This window comes from Coffea arabica, chromosome 11c (assembly GCF_036785885.1).
Source record: "Coffea arabica cultivar ET-39 chromosome 11c, Coffea Arabica ET-39 HiFi, whole genome shotgun sequence".
In the NCBI taxonomy this organism is placed as follows: Eukaryota; Viridiplantae; Streptophyta; class Magnoliopsida; order Gentianales; family Rubiaceae; genus Coffea; species Coffea arabica.
Window position 1 is genome coordinate 21,330,214 of NC_092330.1, and position 23,701 is coordinate 21,353,914.

At 43.9% G+C, this 23,701-nt stretch overlaps 11 non-coding genes and 16 pseudogenes across 11 annotated transcripts; all 27 read right to left on the reverse strand.

Moving 5' to 3' along the window:
- Nucleotides 1-254: 254 nt before the first annotated feature.
- On the reverse strand, nucleotides 255-372 carry LOC140019980 (5S ribosomal RNA; annotated as a pseudogene).
- Nucleotides 373-784: 412 nt separating this feature from the next.
- Nucleotides 785-903, reverse strand: LOC140017517 (5S ribosomal RNA). Its single transcript, XR_011823826.1, has one exon. It is a non-coding gene; the product is annotated as a 5S ribosomal RNA (ribosomal RNA).
- Nucleotides 904-1,848: 945 nt separating this feature from the next.
- On the reverse strand, nucleotides 1,849-1,966 carry LOC140018657 (5S ribosomal RNA; annotated as a pseudogene).
- A 412-nt stretch (nucleotides 1,967-2,378) lies between these two features.
- LOC140017936 (5S ribosomal RNA) lies at nucleotides 2,379-2,497 on the reverse strand. The gene has a single exon (XR_011824241.1). It is a non-coding gene; the product is annotated as a 5S ribosomal RNA (ribosomal RNA).
- A 1,898-nt stretch (nucleotides 2,498-4,395) lies between these two features.
- On the reverse strand, nucleotides 4,396-4,513 carry LOC140018659 (5S ribosomal RNA; annotated as a pseudogene).
- Nucleotides 4,514-5,432: 919 nt separating this feature from the next.
- LOC140020650 (5S ribosomal RNA) lies at nucleotides 5,433-5,550 on the reverse strand (annotated as a pseudogene).
- Nucleotides 5,551-5,962: 412 nt separating this feature from the next.
- Nucleotides 5,963-6,081, reverse strand: LOC140017948 (5S ribosomal RNA). The gene has a single exon (XR_011824253.1). It is a non-coding gene; the product is annotated as a 5S ribosomal RNA (ribosomal RNA).
- Nucleotides 6,082-6,995: 914 nt separating this feature from the next.
- LOC140019995 (5S ribosomal RNA) lies at nucleotides 6,996-7,113 on the reverse strand (annotated as a pseudogene).
- Nucleotides 7,114-7,525: 412 nt separating this feature from the next.
- LOC140017959 (5S ribosomal RNA) lies at nucleotides 7,526-7,644 on the reverse strand. Its single transcript, XR_011824264.1, has one exon. It is a non-coding gene; the product is annotated as a 5S ribosomal RNA (ribosomal RNA).
- A 919-nt stretch (nucleotides 7,645-8,563) lies between these two features.
- Nucleotides 8,564-8,681, reverse strand: LOC140019996 (5S ribosomal RNA; annotated as a pseudogene).
- A 412-nt stretch (nucleotides 8,682-9,093) lies between these two features.
- Nucleotides 9,094-9,212, reverse strand: LOC140017970 (5S ribosomal RNA). Its single transcript, XR_011824275.1, has one exon. It is a non-coding gene; the product is annotated as a 5S ribosomal RNA (ribosomal RNA).
- A 945-nt stretch (nucleotides 9,213-10,157) lies between these two features.
- On the reverse strand, nucleotides 10,158-10,275 carry LOC140018660 (5S ribosomal RNA; annotated as a pseudogene).
- A 919-nt stretch (nucleotides 10,276-11,194) lies between these two features.
- Nucleotides 11,195-11,312, reverse strand: LOC140020652 (5S ribosomal RNA; annotated as a pseudogene).
- Nucleotides 11,313-11,724: 412 nt separating this feature from the next.
- LOC140017981 (5S ribosomal RNA) lies at nucleotides 11,725-11,843 on the reverse strand. The gene has a single exon (XR_011824286.1). It is a non-coding gene; the product is annotated as a 5S ribosomal RNA (ribosomal RNA).
- Nucleotides 11,844-12,757: 914 nt separating this feature from the next.
- Nucleotides 12,758-12,875, reverse strand: LOC140019997 (5S ribosomal RNA; annotated as a pseudogene).
- Nucleotides 12,876-13,287: 412 nt separating this feature from the next.
- Nucleotides 13,288-13,406, reverse strand: LOC140017993 (5S ribosomal RNA). The gene has a single exon (XR_011824297.1). It is a non-coding gene; the product is annotated as a 5S ribosomal RNA (ribosomal RNA).
- Nucleotides 13,407-14,325: 919 nt separating this feature from the next.
- LOC140019998 (5S ribosomal RNA) lies at nucleotides 14,326-14,443 on the reverse strand (annotated as a pseudogene).
- A 945-nt stretch (nucleotides 14,444-15,388) lies between these two features.
- On the reverse strand, nucleotides 15,389-15,506 carry LOC140018661 (5S ribosomal RNA; annotated as a pseudogene).
- Nucleotides 15,507-16,425: 919 nt separating this feature from the next.
- LOC140020653 (5S ribosomal RNA) lies at nucleotides 16,426-16,543 on the reverse strand (annotated as a pseudogene).
- A 412-nt stretch (nucleotides 16,544-16,955) lies between these two features.
- On the reverse strand, nucleotides 16,956-17,074 carry LOC140018004 (5S ribosomal RNA). Its single transcript, XR_011824308.1, has one exon. It is a non-coding gene; the product is annotated as a 5S ribosomal RNA (ribosomal RNA).
- A 914-nt stretch (nucleotides 17,075-17,988) lies between these two features.
- LOC140020000 (5S ribosomal RNA) lies at nucleotides 17,989-18,106 on the reverse strand (annotated as a pseudogene).
- A 412-nt stretch (nucleotides 18,107-18,518) lies between these two features.
- LOC140018015 (5S ribosomal RNA) lies at nucleotides 18,519-18,637 on the reverse strand. The gene has a single exon (XR_011824318.1). It is a non-coding gene; the product is annotated as a 5S ribosomal RNA (ribosomal RNA).
- A 919-nt stretch (nucleotides 18,638-19,556) lies between these two features.
- On the reverse strand, nucleotides 19,557-19,674 carry LOC140020001 (5S ribosomal RNA; annotated as a pseudogene).
- A 412-nt stretch (nucleotides 19,675-20,086) lies between these two features.
- LOC140018027 (5S ribosomal RNA) lies at nucleotides 20,087-20,205 on the reverse strand. Its single transcript, XR_011824329.1, has one exon. It is a non-coding gene; the product is annotated as a 5S ribosomal RNA (ribosomal RNA).
- Nucleotides 20,206-21,150: 945 nt separating this feature from the next.
- LOC140018662 (5S ribosomal RNA) lies at nucleotides 21,151-21,268 on the reverse strand (annotated as a pseudogene).
- A 919-nt stretch (nucleotides 21,269-22,187) lies between these two features.
- On the reverse strand, nucleotides 22,188-22,305 carry LOC140020654 (5S ribosomal RNA; annotated as a pseudogene).
- A 412-nt stretch (nucleotides 22,306-22,717) lies between these two features.
- On the reverse strand, nucleotides 22,718-22,836 carry LOC140018038 (5S ribosomal RNA). The gene has a single exon (XR_011824340.1). It is a non-coding gene; the product is annotated as a 5S ribosomal RNA (ribosomal RNA).
- Nucleotides 22,837-23,701: the final 865 nt, after the last annotated feature.

The window sequence follows — 23,701 nt, forward strand, 5'->3', positions numbered from 1 at the left end:
AAAACCAAATAAGAAAATAAATCAAATTGATTTTACTCAAATACATCATCCTAATCAAATTATATTGATAATATATATATATTTTAAATTATTAAATCATTTATATCCGGATCCGGATCTAATACGGGTCGGAATACTATATTCCGTATCCGACCCGTTTTTTTGTTTGAAAAAACGGATCCGGATCCGGGTAACGGAATTAAATCCCTACCCATACCCGCAATAATTTCAGCGATCCGATCCGGATCCGGGTCTAGACCCGACCCGTTGACAGGCCTAGGGTCACCCATCCTAGTACTACTGTCGCCCAAGCACGCTTAACTTCAGAGTTCTGATGGGATCCGGTGCATTAGTGCTGGTATGATCGCACCCGCCATGTTCCTTTCGCTTTATTCTTTTAAACTGCCACGTCCTGTGAAGCAGTTTGGCTTTTCTGGACCCGAATTCATTCTAAGCGTCAATTCATGAATTTCCTCTCATCCTTTTATTTATTTACTTTTATATTTTTTTCTTGTTGATTTGCACCTTTTTTTTTCCCTCGTCGCACAACTCTCAGTTATCCTGAAATTGATCCTTCACGCTTGCGCTTATACATTTGCGCCGACAACTTTGACCGACGATCCGGGCTTCGATCCAGCCGTACCGTTCCTGACTTGTCTCGCGCCTTCAGATCCGCCTTAATGCTTCGATAAGAAGCAAAATATAAAGCAATCGTTCCGACGGAGCTAAATTACTACAGCATAAAGAACGAAGGGGAAATTTGGATTTCGAAACAAAAAAGGGAGGGGTGCAACACGAGGACTTCCCAGGGGGTCACCCATCCTAGTACTACTCTCGCCCAAGCACGCTTAACTTCGGAGTTCTGATGGGATCCGGTGCATTAGTGCTGGTATGATTGCACCCGCCATGTTCCTTTCGCTTTATTCTTTTAAACTGCCCCGTCCTGTGAAGCAGTGTGGCTTTTCTGGACCCGAATTCATTTTAAGCGTCAATTCAAGAATTTCCCCTCATCCTTTTATTTATTTACTTTTACATTTTTTTCTTGTTGATTTGCACCTTTTTTTTTCCCTCGTCGCGCAACTCTCAATTATCCTGAAATTGATCCTTCACGCTTGCGCTTATACATTTGCGCCGACAACTTTGACCGACGATCCGGGCTTCGATCCAGCCGTACCGTTCCTGACTTGTCTCGCGCCTTCAGATCCGCCTTCATGCTTCGATGAGAAGCAAAATATAAAGCAATCGTTCCGACGGAGCTAAATTACTACAGCATAAAGAACGAAGGGGAAATTTGGATTTCGAAACAAAAAAGGGAGGGGTGCAACACGAGGATTTCCCAGGGGGTCACCTAGGGGTGTCAGCAGGCCGGGTCCGGGCCGGAATTCATTATTCCGGACCCGGACCCGAATTACTATGCCGGACCCGGATCCGACCCGTTTACCCGACGGGCCTTTTATTCTGTGTTCCGGATCCGGACCCGGCGAGTCTCGGATCCGGGTCGGGTCTACCCGAACAAATTTGCCAAAATTTATAATTTCTGACAAAAAAGAGAAAAAGATATATTTGTAAACTAATTTCTAACTAATGCAAAGAAAAAACCAAATAAGAAAATAAATCAAATTGATTTTACTCAAATACATCATCCTAATCAAATTATATTGATAATATTTATATTTTTTAAATTATTAAATCATTTGTATCCGGATCCGGGTCTAATACGGGTCGGAATACTATATTCCGTATCCGACCCGTTTTTTTGTTTGAAAAAACGGATCCGGATCCGGGTAACGGAATTAAATCCCTACCCATACCCGCAATAATTTCAGCGATCCGATCCGGATCCGGGTCTAGACCCGACCCGTTGACAGGCCTAGGGTCACCCATCCTAGTACTACTGTCGCCCAAGCACGCTTAACTTCGGAGTTCTGATGGGATCCGGTGCATTAGTGCTGGTATGATCGCACCCGCCATGTTCCTTTCGCTTTATTCTTTTAAACTGCCACGTCCTGTGAAGCAGTTTGGCTTTTCAGGACCCGAATTCATTCTAAGCGTCAATTCATGAATTTCCTCTCATCCTTTTATTTATTTACTTTTATATTTTTTTCTTGTTGATTTGCACCTTTTTTTTTCCCTCGTCGCACAACTCTCAATTATCCTGAAATTGATCCTTCACGCTTGCGCTTATACATTTGCGCCGACAACTTTGACCGACGATCCGGGCTTCGATCCAGCCGTACCGTTCCTGACTTGTCTCGCGCCTTCAGATCCGCTTTCATGCTTCGATAAGAAGCAAAATATAAAGCAATCGTTCCGACGGAGCTAAATTACTACAGCATAAAGAACGAAGGGGAAATTTGGATTTCGAAACAAAAAAGGGAGGGGTGCAACACGAGGACTTCCCAGGGGGTCACCCATCCTAGTACTACTCTCGCCCAAGCACGCTTAACTTCGGAGTTCTGATGGGATCCGGTGCATTAGTGCTGGTATGATCGCACCCGCCATGTTCCTTTCGCTTTATTCTTTTAAACTGCCCCGTCCTGTGAAGCAGTGTGGCTTTTCTGGACCCGAATTCATTTTAAGCGTCAATTCAAGAATTTCCCCTCATCCTTTTATTTATTTACTTTTACATTTTTTTCTTGTTGATTTGCACCTTTTTTTTTTTCCCTCGTCGCGCAACTCTCAATTATCCTGAAATTGATCCTTCACGCTTGCGCTTATACATTTGCGCCGACAACTTTGACCGACGATCCGGGCTTCGATCCAGCCGTACCGTTCCTGACTTGTCTCGCGCCTTCAGATCCGCCTTCATGCTTCGATGAGAAGCAAAATATAAAGCAATCGTTCCGACGGAGCTAAATTACTACAGCATAAAGAACGAAGGGGAAATTTGGATTTCGAAACAAAAAAGGGAGGGGTGCAACACGAGGATTTCCCAGGGGGTCACCTAGGGGTGTCAGCGGGCCGGGTCCGGGCCGGAATTCATTATTCCGGACCCGGACCCGAATTACTATGCCGGACCCGGATCCGACCCGTTTACCCGACGGGCCTTTTATTCTGTGTTCCGGATCCGGATCCGGCGAGTCTCGGATCCAGGTCGGGTCTACCCGAACAAATTTGCCAAAATTTATAATTTCTGACAAAAAAGAGAAAAAGATATATTTGTAAACTAATTTCTAACTAATGCAAAGAAAAAACCAAATAAGAAAATAAATCAAATTGATTTTACTCAAATACATCATCCTAATCAAATTATATTGATAATATTTATATTTTTTAAATTATTAAATCATTTATATCCGGATCCGGGTCTAATACGGGTCGGAATACTATATTCCGCATCCGACCCGTTTTTTTGTTTGAAAAAACGGATTCGGATCCGGGTAACGGAATTAAATCCCTACCCATACCCGCAATAATTTCAGCGATCCGATCCGGATCCGGGTCACCCGCCATGTTCCTTTCGCTTTATTCTTTTAAACTGCCCCGTCCTGTGAAGCAGTGTGGCTTTTCTGGACCCGAATTCATTTTAAGCGTCAATTCAAGAATTTCCCCTCATCCTTTTATTTATTTACTTTTACATTTTTTTCTTGTTGATTTGCACCTTTTTTTTTTTCCCTCGTCGCGCAACTCTCAATTATCCTGAAATTGATCCTTCACGCTTGCGCTTATACATTTGCGCCGACAACTTTGACCGACGATCCGGGCTTCGATCCAGCCGTACCGTTCCTGACTTGTCTCGCGCCTTCAGATCCGCCTTCATGCTTCGATGAGAAGCAAAATATAAAGCAATCGGTCCGACGGAGCTAAATTACTACAGCATAAAGAACGAAGGGGAAATTTGGATTTCGAAACAAAAAAGGGAGGGGTGCAACACGAGGATTTCCCAAGGGGTCACCTAGGGGTGTCAGCGGGCCGGGTCCGGGCCGGAATTCATTATTCCGGACCCGGACCCGAATTACTATGCCGGACCCGGATCCGACCCGTTTACCCGACGGGCCTTTTATTCTGTGTTCCGGATCCGGACCCGGCGAGTCTCGGATCCGGGTCGGGTCTACCCGAACAAATTTGCCAAAATTTATAATTTCTGACAAAAAAGAGAAAAAGATATATTTGTAAACTAATTTCTAACTAATGCAAAGAAAAAACCAAATAAGAAAATAAATCAAATTGATTTTACTCAAATATATCATCCTAATCAAATTATATTGATAATATTTATATTTTTTAAATTATTAAATCATTTATATCCGGATCCGGGTCTAATACGGGTCGGAATACTATATTCCGTATCCGACACGTTTTTTTGTTTGAAAAAACGGATCCGGATCCGGGTAACGGAATTAAATCCCTACCCATACCCGCAATAATTTCAGCGATCCGATCCGGATCCGGGTCTAGACCCGACCCGTTGACAGGCCTAGGGTCACCCATCCTAGTACTACTGTCGCCCAAGCACGCTTAACTTCGGAGTTCTGATGGGATCCGGTGCATTAGTGCTGGTATGATCGCACCCGCCATGTTCCTTTCGCTTTATTCTTTTAAACTGCCACGTCCTGTGAAGCAGTTTGGCTTTTCAGGACCCGAATTCATTCTAAGCGTCAATTCATGAATTTCCTCTCATCCTTTTATTTATTTACTTTTATATTTTTTTCTTGTTGATTTGCACCTTTTTTTTTCCCTCGTCGCACAACTCTCAATTATCCTGAAATTGATCCTTCACGCTTGCGCTTATACATTTGCGCCGACAACTTTGACCGACGATCCGGGCTTCGATCCAGCCGTACCGTTCCTGACTTGTCTCGCGCCTTCAGATCCGCCTTCATGCTTCGATGAGAAGCAAAATATAAAGCAATCGTTCCGACGGAGCTAAGTTACTACAGCATAAAGAACGAAGGGGAAATTTGGATTTCGAAACAAAAAAGGGAGGGGTGCAACACGAGGAGTTCCCAGGGGGTCACCTAGGGTGTCAGCGGGCCGGGTCCGGGCCGGAATTCATTATTCCGGACCCGGATCCGACCCGTTTACCCGACGGGCCTTTTATTCTGTGTTCCGGATCCGGACCCGGCGAGTCTCGGATCCGGGTCGGGTCTACCCGAACAAATTTGCCAAAATTTATAATTTCTGACAAAAAAGAGAAAAAGATATATTTGTAAACTAATTTCTAACTAATGCAAAGAAAAAACCAAATAAGAAAATAAATCAAATTGATTTTACTCAAATACATCATCCTAATCAAATTATATTGATAATATATATATTTTTTAAATTATTAAATCATTTATATCCGGATCCGGATCTAATACGGGTCGGAATACTATATTCCGTATCCGACCCGTTTTTTTGTTTGAAAAAACGGATCCGGATCCGGGTAACGGAATTAAATCCCTACCCATACCCGCAATAATTTCAGCGATCCGATCCGGATCCGGGTCTAGACCCGACCCGTTGACAGGCCTAGGGTCACCCATCCTAGTACTACTGTCGCCCAAGCACGCTTAACTTCAGAGTTCTGATGGGATCCGGGGCATTAGTGCTGGTATGATCGCACCCGCCATGTTCCTTTCGTTTTATTCTTTTAAACTGCCACGCCCTGTGAAGCAGTTTGGCTTTTCTGGACCCGAATTCATTCTAAGCGTCAATTCATGAATTTCCTCTCATCCTTTTATTTATTTACTTTTATATTTTTTTCTTGTTGATTTGCACCTTTTTTTTTCCCTCGTCGCACAACTCTCAGTTATCCCGAAATTGATCCTTCACGCTTGCGCTTATACATTTGCGCCGACAACTTTGACCGACGATCCGGGCTTCGATCCAGCCGTACCGTTCCTGACTTGTCTCGCGCCTTCAGATCCGCCTTCATGCTTCGATAAGAAGCAAAATATAAAGCAATCGTTCCGACGGAGCTAAATTACTACAGCATCAAGAACGAAGGGGAAATTTGGATTTCGAAACAAAAAAGGGAGGGGTGCAACACGAGGACTTCCCAGGGGGTCACCCATCCTAGTACTACTCTCGCCCAAGCACGCTTAACTTCGGAGTTCTGATGGGATCCGGTGCATTAGTGCTGGTATGATCGCACCCGCCATGTTCTTTTCGCTTTATTCTTTTAAACTGCCCCGTCCTGTGAAGCAGTGTGGCTTTTCTGGACCCGAATTCATTTTAAGCGTCAATTCAAGAATTTCCCCTCATCCTTTTATTTATTTACTTTTACATTTTTTTCTTGTTGATTTGCACCTTTTTTTTTCCCTCGTCGCGCAACTCTCAATTATCCTGAAATTGATCCTTCACGCTTGCGCTTATACATTTGCGCCGACAACTTTGACCGACGATCCGGGCTTCGATCCAGCCGTACCGTTCCTGACTTGTCTCGCGCCTTCAGATCCGCCTTCATGCTTCGATGAGAAGCAAAATATAAAGCAATCGTTCCGACGGAGCTAAATTACTACAGCATAAAGAACGAAGGGGAAATTTGGATTTCGAAACAAAAAAGGGAGGGGTGCAACACGGGGATTTCCCAGGGGGTCACCTAGGGGTGTCAGCGGGCCGGGTCCGGGCCGGAAATCATTATTCCGGACCCGGATCCGATCCGTTTACCCGACGGGCCTTTTATTCTGTGTTCCGGACCCGGCGAGTCTCGGATCCGGGTCGGGTCTACCCGAACAAATTTGCCAAAATTTATAATTTCTAACAAAAAAGAGAAAAAGATATATTTGTAAACTAATTTCTAACTAATGCAAAGAAAAAACCAAATAAGAAAATAAATCAAATTGATTTTACTCAAATACATCATCCTAATCAAATTATATTGATAATATTTATATTTTTTAAATTATTAAATCATTTATATCCGGATCCGGGTCTAATACGGGTCGGAATACAATATTCCGTATCCGACCCGTTTTTTTGTTTGAAAAAACGGATCCGGATTCGGGTAACGGAATTAAATCCCTACCCATACTCGCAATAATTTCAGCGATCCGATCCGGATCCGGGTCTAGACCCGACCCGTTGACAGGCCTAGGGTCACCCATCCTAGTACTACTGTCGCCCAAGCACGCTTAACTTCGGAGTTCTGAAGGGATCCGGTGCATTAGTGCTGGTATGATCGCACCCGCCATGTTCCTTTCGCTTTATTCTTTTAAACTGCCACGTCCTGTGAAGCAGTTTGGCTTTTCTGGACCCGAATTCATTCTAAGCGTCAATTCATGAATTTCCTCTCATCCTTTTATTTATTTACTTTTATATTTTTTTCTTGTTGATTTGCACCTTTTTTTTTCCCTCGTCGCACAACTCTCAGTTATCCTGAAATTGATCCTTCACGCTTGCGCTTATACATTTGTGCCGACAACTTTGACCGACGATCCGGGCTTCGATCCAGCCGTACCGTTCCTGACTTGTCTCGCGCCTTCAGATCCGCCTTCATGCTTCGATAAGAAGCAAAATATAAAGCAATCGTTCCGACGGAGCTAAATTACTACAGCATAAAGAACGAAGGGGAAATTTGGATTTCGAAACAAAAAAGTGTGGGGTGCAACACGAGGACTTCCCAGGGGGTCACCCATCCTAGTACTACTCTCGCCCAAGCACGCTTAACTTCGGAGTTCTGATGGGATCCGGTGCATTAGTGCTGGTATGATCGCACCCGCCATGTTCCTTTCGCTTTATTCTTTTAAACTGCCCCGTCCTGTGAAGCAGTGTGGGTTTTTTGGACCCGAATTCATTTTAAGCGTCAATTCAAGAATTTCCCCTCATCCTTTTATTTATTTACTTTTACATTTTTTTCTTGTTGATTTGCACCTTTTTTTTTCCCTCGTTGCGCAACTCTCAATTATCCTGAAATTGATCCTTCACGCTTGCGCTTATACATTTGCGCCGACAACTTTGACCGACAATCCGGGCTTCGATCCAGCCGTACCGTTCCTGACTTGTCTCGCGCCTTCAGATCCGCCTTCATGCTTCGATGAGAAGCAAAATATAAAGCAATCGTTCCGACGGAGCTAAGTTACTACAGCATAAAGAACGAAGGGGAAATTTGGATTTCGAAACAAAAAAGGGAGGGGTGCAACACGAGGATTTCCCAGGGGGTCACCTAGGGTGTCAGCGGGCCGGGTCCGGGCCGGAATTCATTATTCCGGACCCGGATCCGACCCGTTTACCCGACGGGCCTTTTATTCTGTGTTCCGGATCCGGACCCGGCGAGTCTCGGATCCGGGTCGGGTCTACCCGAACAAATTTGCCAAAATTTATAATTTCTGACAAAAAAGAGAAAAAGATATATTTGTAAACTAATTTCTAACTAATGCAAAGAAAAAACCAAATAAGAAAATAAATCAAATTGATTTTACTCAAATACATCATCCTAATCAAATTATATTGATAATATTTATATTTTTTAAATTATTAAATCATTTATATCCGGATCCGGGTCTAATACGGGTCGGAATACAATATTCCGTATCCGACCCGTTTTTTTGTTTGAAAAAACGGATCCGGATTCGGATAACGGAATTAAATCCCTACCCATACTCGCAATAATTTCAGCGATCCGATCCGGATCCGGGTCTAGACCCGACCCGTTGACAGGCCTAGGGTCACCCATCCTAGTACTACTGTCGCCCAAGCACGCTTAACTTCGGAGTTCTGAAGGGATCCGGTGCATTAGTGCTGGTATGATCGCACCCGCCATGTTCCTTTCGCTTTATTCTTTTAAACTGCCACGTCCTGTGAAGCAGTTTGGCTTTTCTGGACCCGAATTCATTCTAAGCGTCAATTCATGAATTTCCTCTCATCCTTTTATTTATTTACTTTTATATTTTTTTCTTGTTGATTTGCACCTTTTTTTTTCCCTCGTCGCACAACTCTCAGTTATCCTGAAATTGATCCTTCACGCTTGCGCTTATACATTTGCGCCGACAACTTTGACCGACGATCCGGGCTTCGATCCAGCCGTACCGTTCCTGACTTGTCTCGCGCCTTCAGATCCGCCTTCATGCTTCGATAAGAAGCAAAATATAAAGCAATCGTTCCGACGGAGCTAAATTACTACAGCATAAAGAACGAAGGGGAAATTTGGATTTCGAAACAAAAAAGTGTGGGGTGCAACACGAGGACTTCCCAGGGGGTCACCCATCCTAGTACTACTCTCGCCCAAGCACGCTTAACTTCGGAGTTCTGATGGGATCCGGTGCATTAGTGCTGGTATGATCGCACCCGCCATGTTCCTTTCGCTTTATTCTTTTAAACTGCCCCGTCCTGTGAAGCAGTGTGGGTTTTTTGGACCCGAATTCATTTTAAGCGTCAATTCAAGAATTTCCCCTCATCCTTTTATTTATTTACTTTTACATTTTTTTCTTGTTGATTTGCACCTTTTTTTTTCCCTCGTTGCGCAACTCTCAATTATCCCGAAATTGATCCTTCACGCTTGCGCTTATACATTTGCGCCGACAACTTTGACCGACGATCCGGGCTTCGATCCAGCCGTACCGTTCCTGACTTGTCTCGCGCGTTCAGATCCGCCTTCATGCTTCGATGAGAAGCAAAATATAAAGCAATCGGTCCGACGGAGCTAAATTACTACAGCATAAAGAACGAAGGGGAAATTTGGATTTCGAAACAAAAAAGGGAGGGGTGCAACACGAGGATTTCCCAAGGGGTCACCTAGGGGTGTCAGCGGGCCGGGTCCGGGCCGGAATTCATTATTCCGGACCCGGACCCGAATTACTATGCCGGACCCGGATCCGACCCGTTTACCCGACGGGCCTTTTATTCTGTGTTCCGGATCCGGACCCGGCGAGTCTCGGATCCGGGTCGGGTCTACCCGAACAAATTTGCCAAAATTTATAATTTCTGACAAAAAAGAGAAAAAGATATATTTGTAAACTAATTTCTAACTAATGCAAAGAAAAAACCAAATAAGAAAATAAATCAAATTGATTTTACTCAAATATATCATCCTAATCAAATTATATTGATAATATTTATATTTTTTAAATTATTAAATCATTTATATCCGGATCCGGGTCTAATACGGGTCGGAATACTATATTCCGTATCCGACACGTTTTTTTGTTTGAAAAAACGGATCCGGATCCGGGTAACGGAATTAAATCCCTACCCATACCCGCAATAATTTCAGCGATCCGATCCGGATCCGGGTCTAGACCCGACCCGTTGACAGGCCTAGGGTCACCCATCCTAGTACTACTGTCGCCCAAGCACGCTTAACTTCGGAGTTCTGATGGGATCCGGTGCATTAGTGCTGGTATGATCGCACCCGCCATGTTCCTTTCGCTTTATTCTTTTAAACTGCCACGTCCTGTGAAGCAGTTTGGCTTTTCAGGACCCGAATTCATTCTAAGCGTCAATTCATGAATTTCCTCTCATCCTTTTATTTATTTACTTTTATATTTTTTTCTTGTTGATTTGCACCTTTTTTTTTCCCTCGTCGCACAACTCTCAATTATCCTGAAATTGATCCTTCACGCTTGCGCTTATACATTTGCGCCGACAACTTTGACCGACGATCCGGGCTTCGATCCAGCCGTACCGTTCCTGACTTGTCTCGCGCCTTCAGATCCGCCTTCATGCTTCGATGAGAAGCAAAATATAAAGCAATCGTTCCGACGGAGCTAAGTTACTACAGCATAAAGAACGAAGGGGAAATTTGGATTTCGAAACAAAAAAGGGAGGGGTGCAACACGAGGAGTTCCCAGGGGGTCACCTAGGGTGTCAGCGGGCCGGGTCCGGGCCGGAATTCATTATTCCGGACCCGGATCCGACCCGTTTACCCGACGGGCCTTTTATTCTGTGTTCCGGATCCGGACCCGGCGAGTCTCGGATCCGGGTCGGGTCTACCCGAACAAATTTGCCAAAATTTATAATTTCTGACAAAAAAGAGAAAAAGATATATTTGTAAACTAATTTCTAACTAATGCAAAGAAAAAACCAAATAAGAAAATAAATCAAATTGATTTTACTCAAATACATCATCCTAATCAAATTATATTGATAATATATATATTTTTTAAATTATTAAATCATTTATATCCGGATCCGGATCTAATACGGGTCGGAATACTATATTCCGTATCCGACCCGTTTTTTTGTTTGAAAAAACGGATCCGGATCCGGGTAACGGAATTAAATCCCTACCCATACCCGCAATAATTTCAGCGATCCGATCCGGATCCGGGTCTAGACCCGACCCGTTGACAGGCCTAGGGTCACCCATCCTAGTACTACTGTCGCCCAAGCACGCTTAACTTCAGAGTTCTGATGGGATCCGGGGCATTAGTGCTGGTATGATCGCACCCGCCATGTTCCTTTCGTTTTATTCTTTTAAACTGCCACGCCCTGTGAAGCAGTTTGGCTTTTCTGGACCCGAATTCATTCTAAGCGTCAATTCATGAATTTCCTCTCATCCTTTTATTTATTTACTTTTATATTTTTTTCTTGTTGATTTGCACCTTTTTTTTTCCCTCGTCGCACAACTCTCAGTTATCCCGAAATTGATCCTTCACGCTTGCGCTTATACATTTGCGCCGACAACTTTGACCGACGATCCGGGCTTCGATCCAGCCGTACCGTTCCTGACTTGTCTCGCGCCTTCAGATCCGCCTTCATGCTTCGATAAGAAGCAAAATATAAAGCAATCGTTCCGACGGAGCTAAATTACTACAGCATCAAGAACGAAGGGGAAATTTGGATTTCGAAACAAAAAAGGGAGGGGTGCAACACGAGGACTTCCCAGGGGGTCACCCATCCTAGTACTACTCTCGCCCAAGCACGCTTAACTTCGGAGTTCTGATGGGATCCGGTGCATTAGTGCTGGTATGATCGCACCCGCCATGTTCTTTTCGCTTTATTCTTTTAAACTGCCCCGTCCTGTGAAGCAGTGTGGCTTTTCTGGACCCGAATTCATTTTAAGCGTCAATTCAAGAATTTCCCCTCATCCTTTTATTTATTTACTTTTACATTTTTTTCTTGTTGATTTGCACCTTTTTTTTTCCCTCGTCGCGCAACTCTCAATTATCCTGAAATTGATCCTTCACGCTTGCGCTTATACATTTGCGCCGACAACTTTGACCGACGATCCGGGCTTCGATCCAGCCGTACCGTTCCTGACTTGTCTCGCGCCTTCAGATCCGCCTTCATGCTTCGATGAGAAGCAAAATATAAAGCAATCGTTCCGACGGAGCTAAATTACTACAGCATAAAGAACGAAGGGGAAATTTGGATTTCGAAACAAAAAAGGGAGGGGTGCAACACGGGGATTTCCCAGGGGGTCACCTAGGGGTGTCAGCGGGCCGGGTCCGGGCCGGAAATCATTATTCCGGACCCGGATCCGATCCGTTTACCCGACGGGCCTTTTATTCTGTGTTCCGGACCCGGCGAGTCTCGGATCCGGGTCGGGTCTACCCGAACAAATTTGCCAAAATTTATAATTTCTAACAAAAAAGAGAAAAAGATATATTTGTAAACTAATTTCTAACTAATGCAAAGAAAAAACCAAATAAGAAAATAAATCAAATTGATTTTACTCAAATACATCATCCTAATCAAATTATATTGATAATATTTATATTTTTTAAATTATTAAATCATTTATATCCGGATCCGGGTCTAATACGGGTCGGAATACAATATTCCGTATCCGACCCGTTTTTTTGTTTGAAAAAACGGATCCGGATTCGGGTAACGGAATTAAATCCCTACCCATACTCGCAATAATTTCAGCGATCCGATCCGGATCCGGGTCTAGACCCGACCCGTTGACAGGCCTAGGGTCACCCATCCTAGTACTACTGTCGCCCAAGCACGCTTAACTTCGGAGTTCTGAAGGGATCCGGTGCATTAGTGCTGGTATGATCGCACCCGCCATGTTCCTTTCGCTTTATTCTTTTAAACTGCCACGTCCTGTGAAGCAGTTTGGCTTTTCTGGACCCGAATTCATTCTAAGCGTCAATTCATGAATTTCCTCTCATCCTTTTATTTATTTACTTTTATATTTTTTTCTTGTTGATTTGCACCTTTTTTTTTCCCTCGTCGCACAACTCTCAGTTATCCTGAAATTGATCCTTCACGCTTGCGCTTATACATTTGTGCCGACAACTTTGACCGACGATCCGGGCTTCGATCCAGCCGTACCGTTCCTGACTTGTCTCGCGCCTTCAGATCCGCCTTCATGCTTCGATAAGAAGCAAAATATAAAGCAATCGTTCCGACGGAGCTAAATTACTACAGCATAAAGAACGAAGGGGAAATTTGGATTTCGAAACAAAAAAGTGTGGGGTGCAACACGAGGACTTCCCAGGGGGTCACCCATCCTAGTACTACTCTCGCCCAAGCACGCTTAACTTCGGAGTTCTGATGGGATCCGGTGCATTAGTGCTGGTATGATCGCACCCGCCATGTTCCTTTCGCTTTATTCTTTTAAACTGCCCCGTCCTGTGAAGCAGTGTGGGTTTTTTGGACCCGAATTCATTTTAAGCGTCAATTCAAGAATTTCCCCTCATCCTTTTATTTATTTACTTTTACATTTTTTTCTTGTTGATTTGCACCTTTTTTTTTCCCTCGTTGCGCAACTCTCAATTATCCTGAAATTGATCCTTCACGCTTGCGCTTATACATTTGCGCCGACAACTTTGACCGACAATCCGGGCTTCGATCCAGCCGTACCGTTCCTGACTTGTCTCGCGCCTTCAGATCCGCCTTCATGCTTCGATGAGAAGCAAAATATAAAGCAATCGTTCCGACGGAGCTAAGTTACTACAGCATAAAGAACGAAGGGGAAATTTGGATTTCGAAACAAAAAAGGGAGGGGTGCAACACGAGGATTTCCCAGGGGGTCACCTAGGGTGTCAGCGGGCCGGGTCCGGGCCGGAATTCATTATTCCGGACCCGGATCCGACCCGTTTACCCGACGGGCCTTTTATTCTGTGTTCCGGATCCGGACCCGGCGAGTCTCGGATCCGGGTCGGGTCTACCCGAACAAATTTGCCAAAATTTATAATTTCTGACAAAAAAGAGAAAAAGATATATTTGTAAACTAATTTCTAACTAATGCAAAGAAAAAACCAAATAAGAAAATAAATCAAATTGATTTTACTCAAATACATCATCCTAATCAAATTATATTGATAATATTTATATTTTTTAAATTATTAAATCATTTATATCCGGATCCGGGTCTAATACGGGTCGGAATACAATATTCCGTATCCGACCCGTTTTTTTGTTTGAAAAAACGGATCCGGATTCGGATAACGGAATTAAATCCCTACCCATACTCGCAATAATTTCAGCGATCCGATCCGGATCCGGGTCTAGACCCGACCCGTTGACAGGCCTAGGGTCACCCATCCTAGTACTACTGTCGCCCAAGCACGCTTAACTTCGGAGTTCTGAAGGGATCCGGTGCATTAGTGCTGGTATGATCGCACCCGCCATGTTCCTTTCGCTTTATTCTTTTAAACTGCCACGTCCTGTGAAGCAGTTTGGCTTTTCTGGACCCGAATTCATTCTAAGCGTCAATTCATGAATTTCCTCTCATCCTTTTATTTATTTACTTTTATATTTTTTTCTTGTTGATTTGCACCTTTTTTTTTCCCTCGTCGCACAACTCTCAGTTATCCTGAAATTGATCCTTCACGCTTGCGCTTATACATTTGCGCCGACAACTTTGACCGACGATCCGGGCTTCGATCCAGCCGTACCGTTCCTGACTTGTCTCGCGCCTTCAGATCCGCCTTCATGCTTCGATAAGAAGCAAAATATAAAGCAATCGTTCCGACGGAGCTAAATTACTACAGCATAAAGAACGAAGGGGAAATTTGGATTTCGAAACAAAAAAGGGAGGGGTGCAACACGAGGATTTCCCAGGGGGTCACCTAGGGGTGTCAGCGGGCCGGGTCCGGGCCGGAATTCATTATTCCGGACCCGGACCCGAATTACTATGCCGGACCCGGATCCGATCCGTTTACCCGACGGGCCTTTTATTCTGTGTTCCGGATCCGGACCCGGCGAGTCTCGGATCCGGGTCGGGTCTACCCGAACAAATTTGCCAAAATTTATAATTTCTGACAAAAAAGAGAAAAAGATATATTTGTAAACTAATTTCTAACTAATGCAAAGAAAAAACCAAATAAGAAAATAAATCAAATTGATTTTACTCAAATATATCATCCTAATCAAATTATATTGATAATATTTATATTTTTTAAATTATTAAATCATTTATATCCGGATCCGGGTCTAATACGGGTCGGAATACTATATTCCGTATCCGACACGTTTTTTTGTTTGAAAAAACGGATCCGGATCCGGGTAACGGAATTAAATCCCTACCCATACCCGCAATAATTTCAGCGATCCGATCCGGATCCGGGTCTAGACCCGACCCGTTGACAGGCCTAGGGTCACCCATCCTAGTACTACTGTCGCCCAAGCACGCTTAACTTCGGAGTTCTGATGGGATCCGGTGCATTAGTGCTGGTATGATCGCACCCGCCATGTTCCTTTCGCTTTATTCTTTTAAACTGCCACGTCCTGTGAAGCAGTTTGGCTTTTCAGGACCCGAATTCATTCTAAGCGTCAATTCATGAATTTCCTCTCATCCTTTTATTTATTTACTTTTATATTTTTTTCTTGTTGATTTGCACCTTTTTTTTTCCCTCGTCGCACAACTCTCAATTATCCTGAAATTGATCCTTCACGCTTGCGCTTATACATTTGCGCCGACAACTTTGACCGACGATCCGGGCTTCGATCCAGCCGTACCGTTCCTGACTTGTCTCGCGCCTTCAGATCCGCCTTCATGCTTCGATGAGAAGCAAAATATAAAGCAATCGTTCCGACGGAGCTAAGTTACTACAGCATAAAGAACGAAGGGGAAATTTGGATTTCGAAACAAAAAAGGGAGGGGTGCAACACGAGGAGTTCCCAGGGGGTCACCTAGGGTGTCAGCGGGCCGGGTCCGGGCCGGAATTCATTATTCCGGACCCGGATCCGACCCGTTTACCCGACGGGCCTTTTATTCTGTGTTCCGGATCCGGACCCGGCGAGTCTCGGATCCGGGTCGGGTCTACCCGAACAAATTTGCCAAAATTTATAATTTCTGACAAAAAAGAGAAAAAGATATATTTGTAAACTAATTTCTAACTAATGCAAAGAAAAAACCAAATAAGAAAATAAATCAAATTGATTTTACTCAAATACATCATCCTAATCAAATTATATTGATAATATATATATTTTTTAAATTATTAAATCATTTATATCCGGATCCGGATCTAATACGGGTCGGAATACTATATTCCGTATCCGACCCGTTTTTTTGTTTGAAAAAACGGATCCGGATCCGGGTAACGGAATTAAATCCCTACCCATACCCGCAATAATTTCAGCGATCCGATCCGGATCCGGGTCTAGACCCGACCCGTTGACAGGCCTAGGGTCACCCATCCTAGTACTACTGTCGCCCAAGCACGCTTAACTTCAGAGTTCTGATGGGATCCGGGGCATTAGTGCTGGTATGATCGCACCCGCCATGTTCCTTTCGTTTTATTCTTTTAAACTGCCACGCCCTGTGAAGCAGTTTGGCTTTTCTGGACCCGAATTCATTCTAAGCGTCAATTCATGAATTTCCTCTCATCCTTTTATTTATTTACTTTTATATTTTTTTCTTGTTGATTTGCACCTTTTTTTTTCCCTCGTCGCACAACTCTCAGTTATCCCGAAATTGATCCTTCACGCTTGCGCTTATACATTTGCGCCGACAACTTTGACCGACGATCCGGGCTTCGATCCAGCCGTACCGTTCCTGACTTGTCTCGCGCCTTCAGATCCGCCTTCATGCTTCGATAAGAAGCAAAATATAAAGCAATCGTTCCGACGGAGCTAAATTACTACAGCATCAAGAACGAAGGGGAAATTTGGATTTCGAAACAAAAAAGGGAGGGGTGCAACACGAGGACTTCCCAGGGGGTCACCCATCCTAGTACTACTCTCGCCCAAGCACGCTTAACTTCGGAGTTCTGATGGGATCCGGTGCATTAGTGCTGGTATGATCGCACCCGCCATGTTCTTTTCGCTTTATTCTTTTAAACTGCCCCGTCCTGTGAAGCAGTGTGGCTTTTCTGGACCCGAATTCATTTTAAGCGTCAATTCAAGAATTTCCCCTCATCCTTTTATTTATTTACTTTTACATTTTTTTCTTGTTGATTTGCACCTTTTTTTTTCCCTCGTCGCGCAACTCTCAATTATCCTGAAATTGATCCTTCACGCTTGCGCTTATACATTTGCGCCGACAACTTTGACCGACGATCCGGGCTTCGATCCAGCCGTACCGTTCCTGACTTGTCTCGCGCCTTCAGATCCGCCTTCATGCTTCGATGAGAAGCAAAATATAAAGCAATCGTTCCGACGGAGCTAAATTACTACAGCATAAAGAACGAAGGGGAAATTTGGATTTCGAAACAAAAAAGGGAGGGGTGCAACACGGGGATTTCCCAGGGGGTCACCTAGGGGTGTCAGCGGGCCGGGTCCGGGCCGGAAATCATTATTCCGGACCCGGATCCGATCCGTTTACCCGACGGGCCTTTTATTCTGTGTTCCGGACCCGGCGAGTCTCGGATCCGGGTCGGGTCTACCCGAACAAATTTGCCAAAATTTATAATTTCTAACAAAAAAGAGAAAAAGATATATTTGTAAACTAATTTCTAACTAATGCAAAGAAAAAACCAAATAAGAAAATAAATCAAATTGATTTTACTCAAATACATCATCCTAATCAAATTATATTGATAATATTTATATTTTTTAAATTATTAAATCATTTATATCCGGATCCGGGTCTAATACGGGTCGGAATACAATATTCCGTATCCGACCCGTTTTTTTGTTTGAAAAAACGGATCCGGATTCGGGTAACGGAATTAAATCCCTACCCATACTCGCAATAATTTCAGCGATCCGATCCGGATCCGGGTCTAGACCCGACCCGTTGACAGGCCTAGGGTCACCCATCCTAGTACTACTGTCGCCCAAGCACGCTTAACTTCGGAGTTCTGAAGGGATCCGGTGCATTAGTGCTGGTATGATCGCACCCGCCATGTTCCTTTCGCTTTATTCTTTTAAACTGCCACGTCCTGTGAAGCAGTTTGGCTTTTCTGGACCCGAATTCATTCTAAGCGTCAATTCATGAATTTCCTCTCATCCTTTTATTTATTTACTTTTATATTTTTTTCTTGTTGATTTGCACCTTTTTTTTTCCCTCGTCGCACAACTCTCAGTTATCCTGAAATTGATCCTTCACGCTTGCGCTTATACATTTGTGCCGACAACTTTGACCGACGATCCGGGCTTCGATCCAGCCGTACCGTTCCTGACTTGTCTCGCGCCTTCAGATCCGCCTTCATGCTTCGATAAGAAGCAAAATATAAAGCAATCGTTCCGACGGAGCTAAATTACTACAGCATAAAGAACGAAGGGGAAATTTGGATTTCGAAACAAAAAAGTGTGGGGTGCAACACGAGGACTTCCCAGGGGGTCACCCATCCTAGTACTACTCTCGCCCAAGCACGCTTAACTTCGGAGTTCTGATGGGATCCGGTGCATTAGTGCTGGTATGATCGCACCCGCCATGTTCCTTTCGCTTTATTCTTTTAAACTGCCCCGTCCTGTGAAGCAGTGTGGGTTTTTTGGACCCGAATTCATTTTAAGCGTCAATTCAAGAATTTCCCCTCATCCTTTTATTTATTTACTTTTACATTTTTTTCTTGTTGATTTGCACCTTTTTTTTTCCCTCGTTGCGCAACTCTCAATTATCCTGAAATTGATCCTTCACGCTTGCGCTTATACATTTGCGCCGACAACTTTGACCGACAATCCGGGCTTCGATCCAGCCGTACCGTTCCTGACTTGTCTCGCGCCTTCAGATCCGCCTTCATGCTTCGATGAGAAGCAAAATATAAAGCAATCGTTCCGACGGAGCTAAGTTACTACAGCATAAAGAACGAAGGGGAAATTTGGATTTCGAAACAAAAAAGGGAGGGGTGCAACACGAGGATTTCCCAGGGGGTCACCTAGGGTGTCAGCGGGCCGGGTCCGGGCCGGAATTCATTATTCCGGACCCGGATCCGACCCGTTTACCCGACGGGCCTTTTATTCTGTGTTCCGGATCCGGACCCGGCGAGTCTCGGATCCGGGTCGGGTCTACCCGAACAAATTTGCCAAAATTTATAATTTCTGACAAAAAAGAGAAAAAGATATATTTGTAAACTAATTTCTAACTAATGCAAAGAAAAAACCAAATAAGAAAATAAATCAAATTGATTTTACTCAAATACATCATCCTAATCAAATTATATTGATAATATTTATATTTTTTAAATTATTAAATCATTTATATCCGGATCCGGGTCTAATACGGGTCGGAATACAATATTCCGTATCCGACCCGTTTTTTTGTTTGAAAAAACGGATCCGGATTCGGATAACGGAATTAAATCCCTACCCATACTCGCAATAATTTCAGCGATCCGATCCGGATCCGGGTCTAGACCCGACCCGTTGACAGGCCTAGGGTCACCCATCCTAGTACTACTGTCGCCCAAGCACGCTTAACTTCGGAGTTCTGAAGGGATCCGGTGCATTAGTGCTGGTATGATCGCACCCGCCATGTTCCTTTCGCTTTATTCTTTTAAACTGCCACGTCCTGTGAAGCAGTTTGGCTTTTCTGGACCCGAATTCATTCTAAGCGTCAATTCATGAATTTCCTCTCATCCTTTTATTTATTTACTTTTATATTTTTTTCTTGTTGATTTGCACCTTTTTTTTTCCCTCGTCGCACAACTCTCAGTTATCCTGAAATTGATCCTTCACGCTTGCGCTTATACATTTGCGCCGACAACTTTGACCGACGATCCGGGCTTCGATCCAGCCGTACCGTTCCTGACTTGTCTCGCGCCTTCAGATCCGCCTTCATGCTTCGATAAGAAGCAAAATATAAAGCAATCGTTCCGACGGAGCTAAATTACTACAGCATAAAGAACGAAGGGGAAATTTGGATTTCGAAACAAAAAAGTGTGGGGTGCAACACGAGGACTTCCCAGGGGGTCACCCATCCTAGTACTACTCTCGCCCAAGCACGCTTAACTTCGGAGTTCTGATGGGATCCGGTGCATTAGTGCTGGTATGATCGCACCCGCCATGTTCCTTTCGCTTTATTCTTTTAAACTGCCCCGTCCTGTGAAGCAGTGTGGGTTTTTTGGACCCGAATTCATTTTAAGCGTCAATTCAAGAATTTCCCCTCATCCTTTTATTTATTTACTTTTACATTTTTTTCTTGTTGATTTGCACCTTTTTTTTTCCCTCGTTGCGCAACTCTCAATTATCCCGAAATTGATCCTTCACGCTTGCGCTTATACATTTGCGCCGACAACTTTGACCGACGATCCGGGCTTCGATCCAGCCGTACCGTTCCTGACTTGTCTCGCGCGTTCAGATCCGCCTTCATGCTTCGATGAGAAGCAAAATATAAAGCAATCGGTCCGACGGAGCTAAATTACTACAGCATAAAGAACGAAGGGGAAATTTGGATTTCGAAACAAAAAAGGGAGGGGTGCAACACGAGGATTTCCCAAGGGGTCACCTAGGGGTGTCAGCGGGCCGGGTCCGGGCCGGAATTCATTATTCCGGACCCGGACCCGAATTACTATGCCGGACCCGGATCCGACCCGTTTACCCGACGGGCCTTTTATTCTGTGTTCCGGATCCGGACCCGGCGAGTCTCGGATCCGGGTCGGGTCTACCCGAACAAATTTGCCAAAATTTATAATTTCTGACAAAAAAGAGAAAAAGATATATTTGTAAACTAATTTCTAACTAATGCAAAGAAAAAACCAAATAAGAAAATAAATCAAATTGATTTTACTCAAATATATCATCCTAATCAAATTATATTGATAATATTTATATTTTTTAAATTATTAAATCATTTATATCCGGATCCGGGTCTAATACGGGTCGGAATACTATATTCCGTATCCGACACGTTTTTTTGTTTGAAAAAACGGATCCGGATCCGGGTAACGGAATTAAATCCCTACCCATACCCGCAATAATTTCAGCGATCCGATCCGGATCCGGGTCTAGACCCGACCCGTTGACAGGCCTAGGGTCACCCATCCTAGTACTACTGTCGCCCAAGCACGCTTAACTTCGGAGTTCTGATGGGATCCGGTGCATTAGTGCTGGTATGATCGCACCCGCCATGTTCCTTTCGCTTTATTCTTTTAAACTGCCACGTCCTGTGAAGCAGTTTGGCTTTTCAGGACCCGAATTCATTCTAAGCGTCAATTCATGAATTTCCTCTCATCCTTTTATTTATTTACTTTTATATTTTTTTCTTGTTGATTTGCACCTTTTTTTTTCCCTCGTCGCACAACTCTCAATTATCCTGAAATTGATCCTTCACGCTTGCGCTTATACATTTGCGCCGACAACTTTGACCGACGATCCGGGCTTCGATCCAGCCGTACCGTTCCTGACTTGTCTCGCGCCTTCAGATCCGCCTTCATGCTTCGATGAGAAGCAAAATATAAAGCAATCGTTCCGACGGAGCTAAGTTACTACAGCATAAAGAACGAAGGGGAAATTTGGATTTCGAAACAAAAAAGGGAGGGGTGCAACACGAGGAGTTCCCAGGGGGTCACCTAGGGTGTCAGCGGGCCGGGTCCGGGCCGGAATTCATTATTCCGGACCCGGATCCGACCCGTTTACCCGACGGGCCTTTTATTCTGTGTTCCGGATCCGGACCCGGCGAGTCTCGGATCCGGGTCGGGTCTACCCGAACAAATTTGCCAAAATTTATAATTTCTGACAAAAAAGAGAAAAAGATATATTTGTAAACTAATTTCTAACTAATGCAAAGAAAAAACCAAATAAGAAAATAAATCAAATTGATTTTACTCAAATACATCATCCTAATCAAATTATATTGATAATATATATATTTTTTAAATTATTAAATCATTTATATCCGGATCCGGATCTAATACGGGTCGGAATACTATATTCCGTATCCGACCCGTTTTTTTGTTTGAAAAAACGGATCCGGATCCGGGTAACGGAATTAAATCCCTACCCATACCCGCAATAATTTCAGCGATCCGATCCGGATCCGGGTCTAGACCCGACCCGTTGACAGGCCTAGGGTCACCCATCCTAGTACTACTGTCGCCCAAGCACGCTTAACTTCAGAGTTCTGATGGGATCCGGGGCATTAGTGCTGGTATGATCGCACCCGCCATGTTCCTTTCGTTTTATTCTTTTAAACTGCCACGCCCTGTGAAGCAGTTTGGCTTTTCTGGACCCGAATTCATTCTAAGCGTCAATTCATGAATTTCCTCTCATCCTTTTATTTATTTACTTTTATATTTTTTTCTTGTTGATTTGCACCTTTTTTTTTCCCTCGTCGCACAACTCTCAGTTATCCCGAAATTGATCCTTCACGCTTGCGCTTATACATTTGCGCCGACAACTTTGACCGACGATCCGGGCTTCGATCCAGCCGTACCGTTCCTGACTTGTCTCGCGCCTTCAGATCCGCCTTCATGCTTCGATAAGAAGCAAAATATAAAGCAATCGTTCCGACGGAGCTAAATTACTACAGCATCAAGAACGAAGGGGAAATTTGGATTTCGAAACAAAAAAGGGAGGGGTGCAACACGAGGACTTCCCAGGGGGTCACCCATCCTAGTACTACTCTCGCCCAAGCACGCTTAACTTCGGAGTTCTGATGGGATCCGGTGCATTAGTGCTGGTATGATCGCACCCGCCATGTTCTTTTCGCTTTATTCTTTTAAACTGCCCCGTCCTGTGAAGCAGTGTGGCTTTTCTGGACCCGAATTCATTTTAAGCGTCAATTCAAGAATTTCCCCTCATCCTTTTATTTATTTACTTTTACATTTTTTTCTTGTTGATTTGCACCTTTTTTTTTCCCTCGTCGCGCAACTCTCAATTATCCTGAAATTGATCCTTCACGCTTGCGCTTATACATTTGCGCCGACAACTTTGACCGACGATCCGGGCTTCGATCCAGCCGTACCGTTCCTGACTTGTCTCGCGCCTTCAGATCCGCCTTCATGCTTCGATGAGAAGCAAAATATAAAGCAATCGTTCCGACGGAGCTAAATTACTACAGCATAAAGAACGAAGGGGAAATTTGGATTTCGAAACAAAAAAGGGAGGGGTGCAACACGGGGATTTCCCAGGGGGTCACCTAGGGGTGTCAGCGGGCCGGGTCCGGGCCGGAAATCATTATTCCGGACCCGGATCCGATCCGTTTACCCGACGGGCCTTTTATTCTGTGTTCCGGACCCGGCGAGTCTCGGATCCGGGTCGGGTCTACCCGAACAAATTTGCCAAAATTTATAATTTCTAACAAAAAAGAGAAAAAGATATATTTGTAAACTAATTTCTAACTAATGCAAAGAAAAAACCAAATAAGAAAATAAATCAAATTGATTTTACTCAAATACATCATCCTAATCAAATTATATTGATAATATTTATATTTTTTAAATTATTAAATCATTTATATCCGGATCCGGGTCTAATACGGGTCGGAATACAATATTCCGTATCCGACCCGTTTTTTTGTTTGAAAAAACGGATCCGGATTCGGGTAACGGAATTAAAT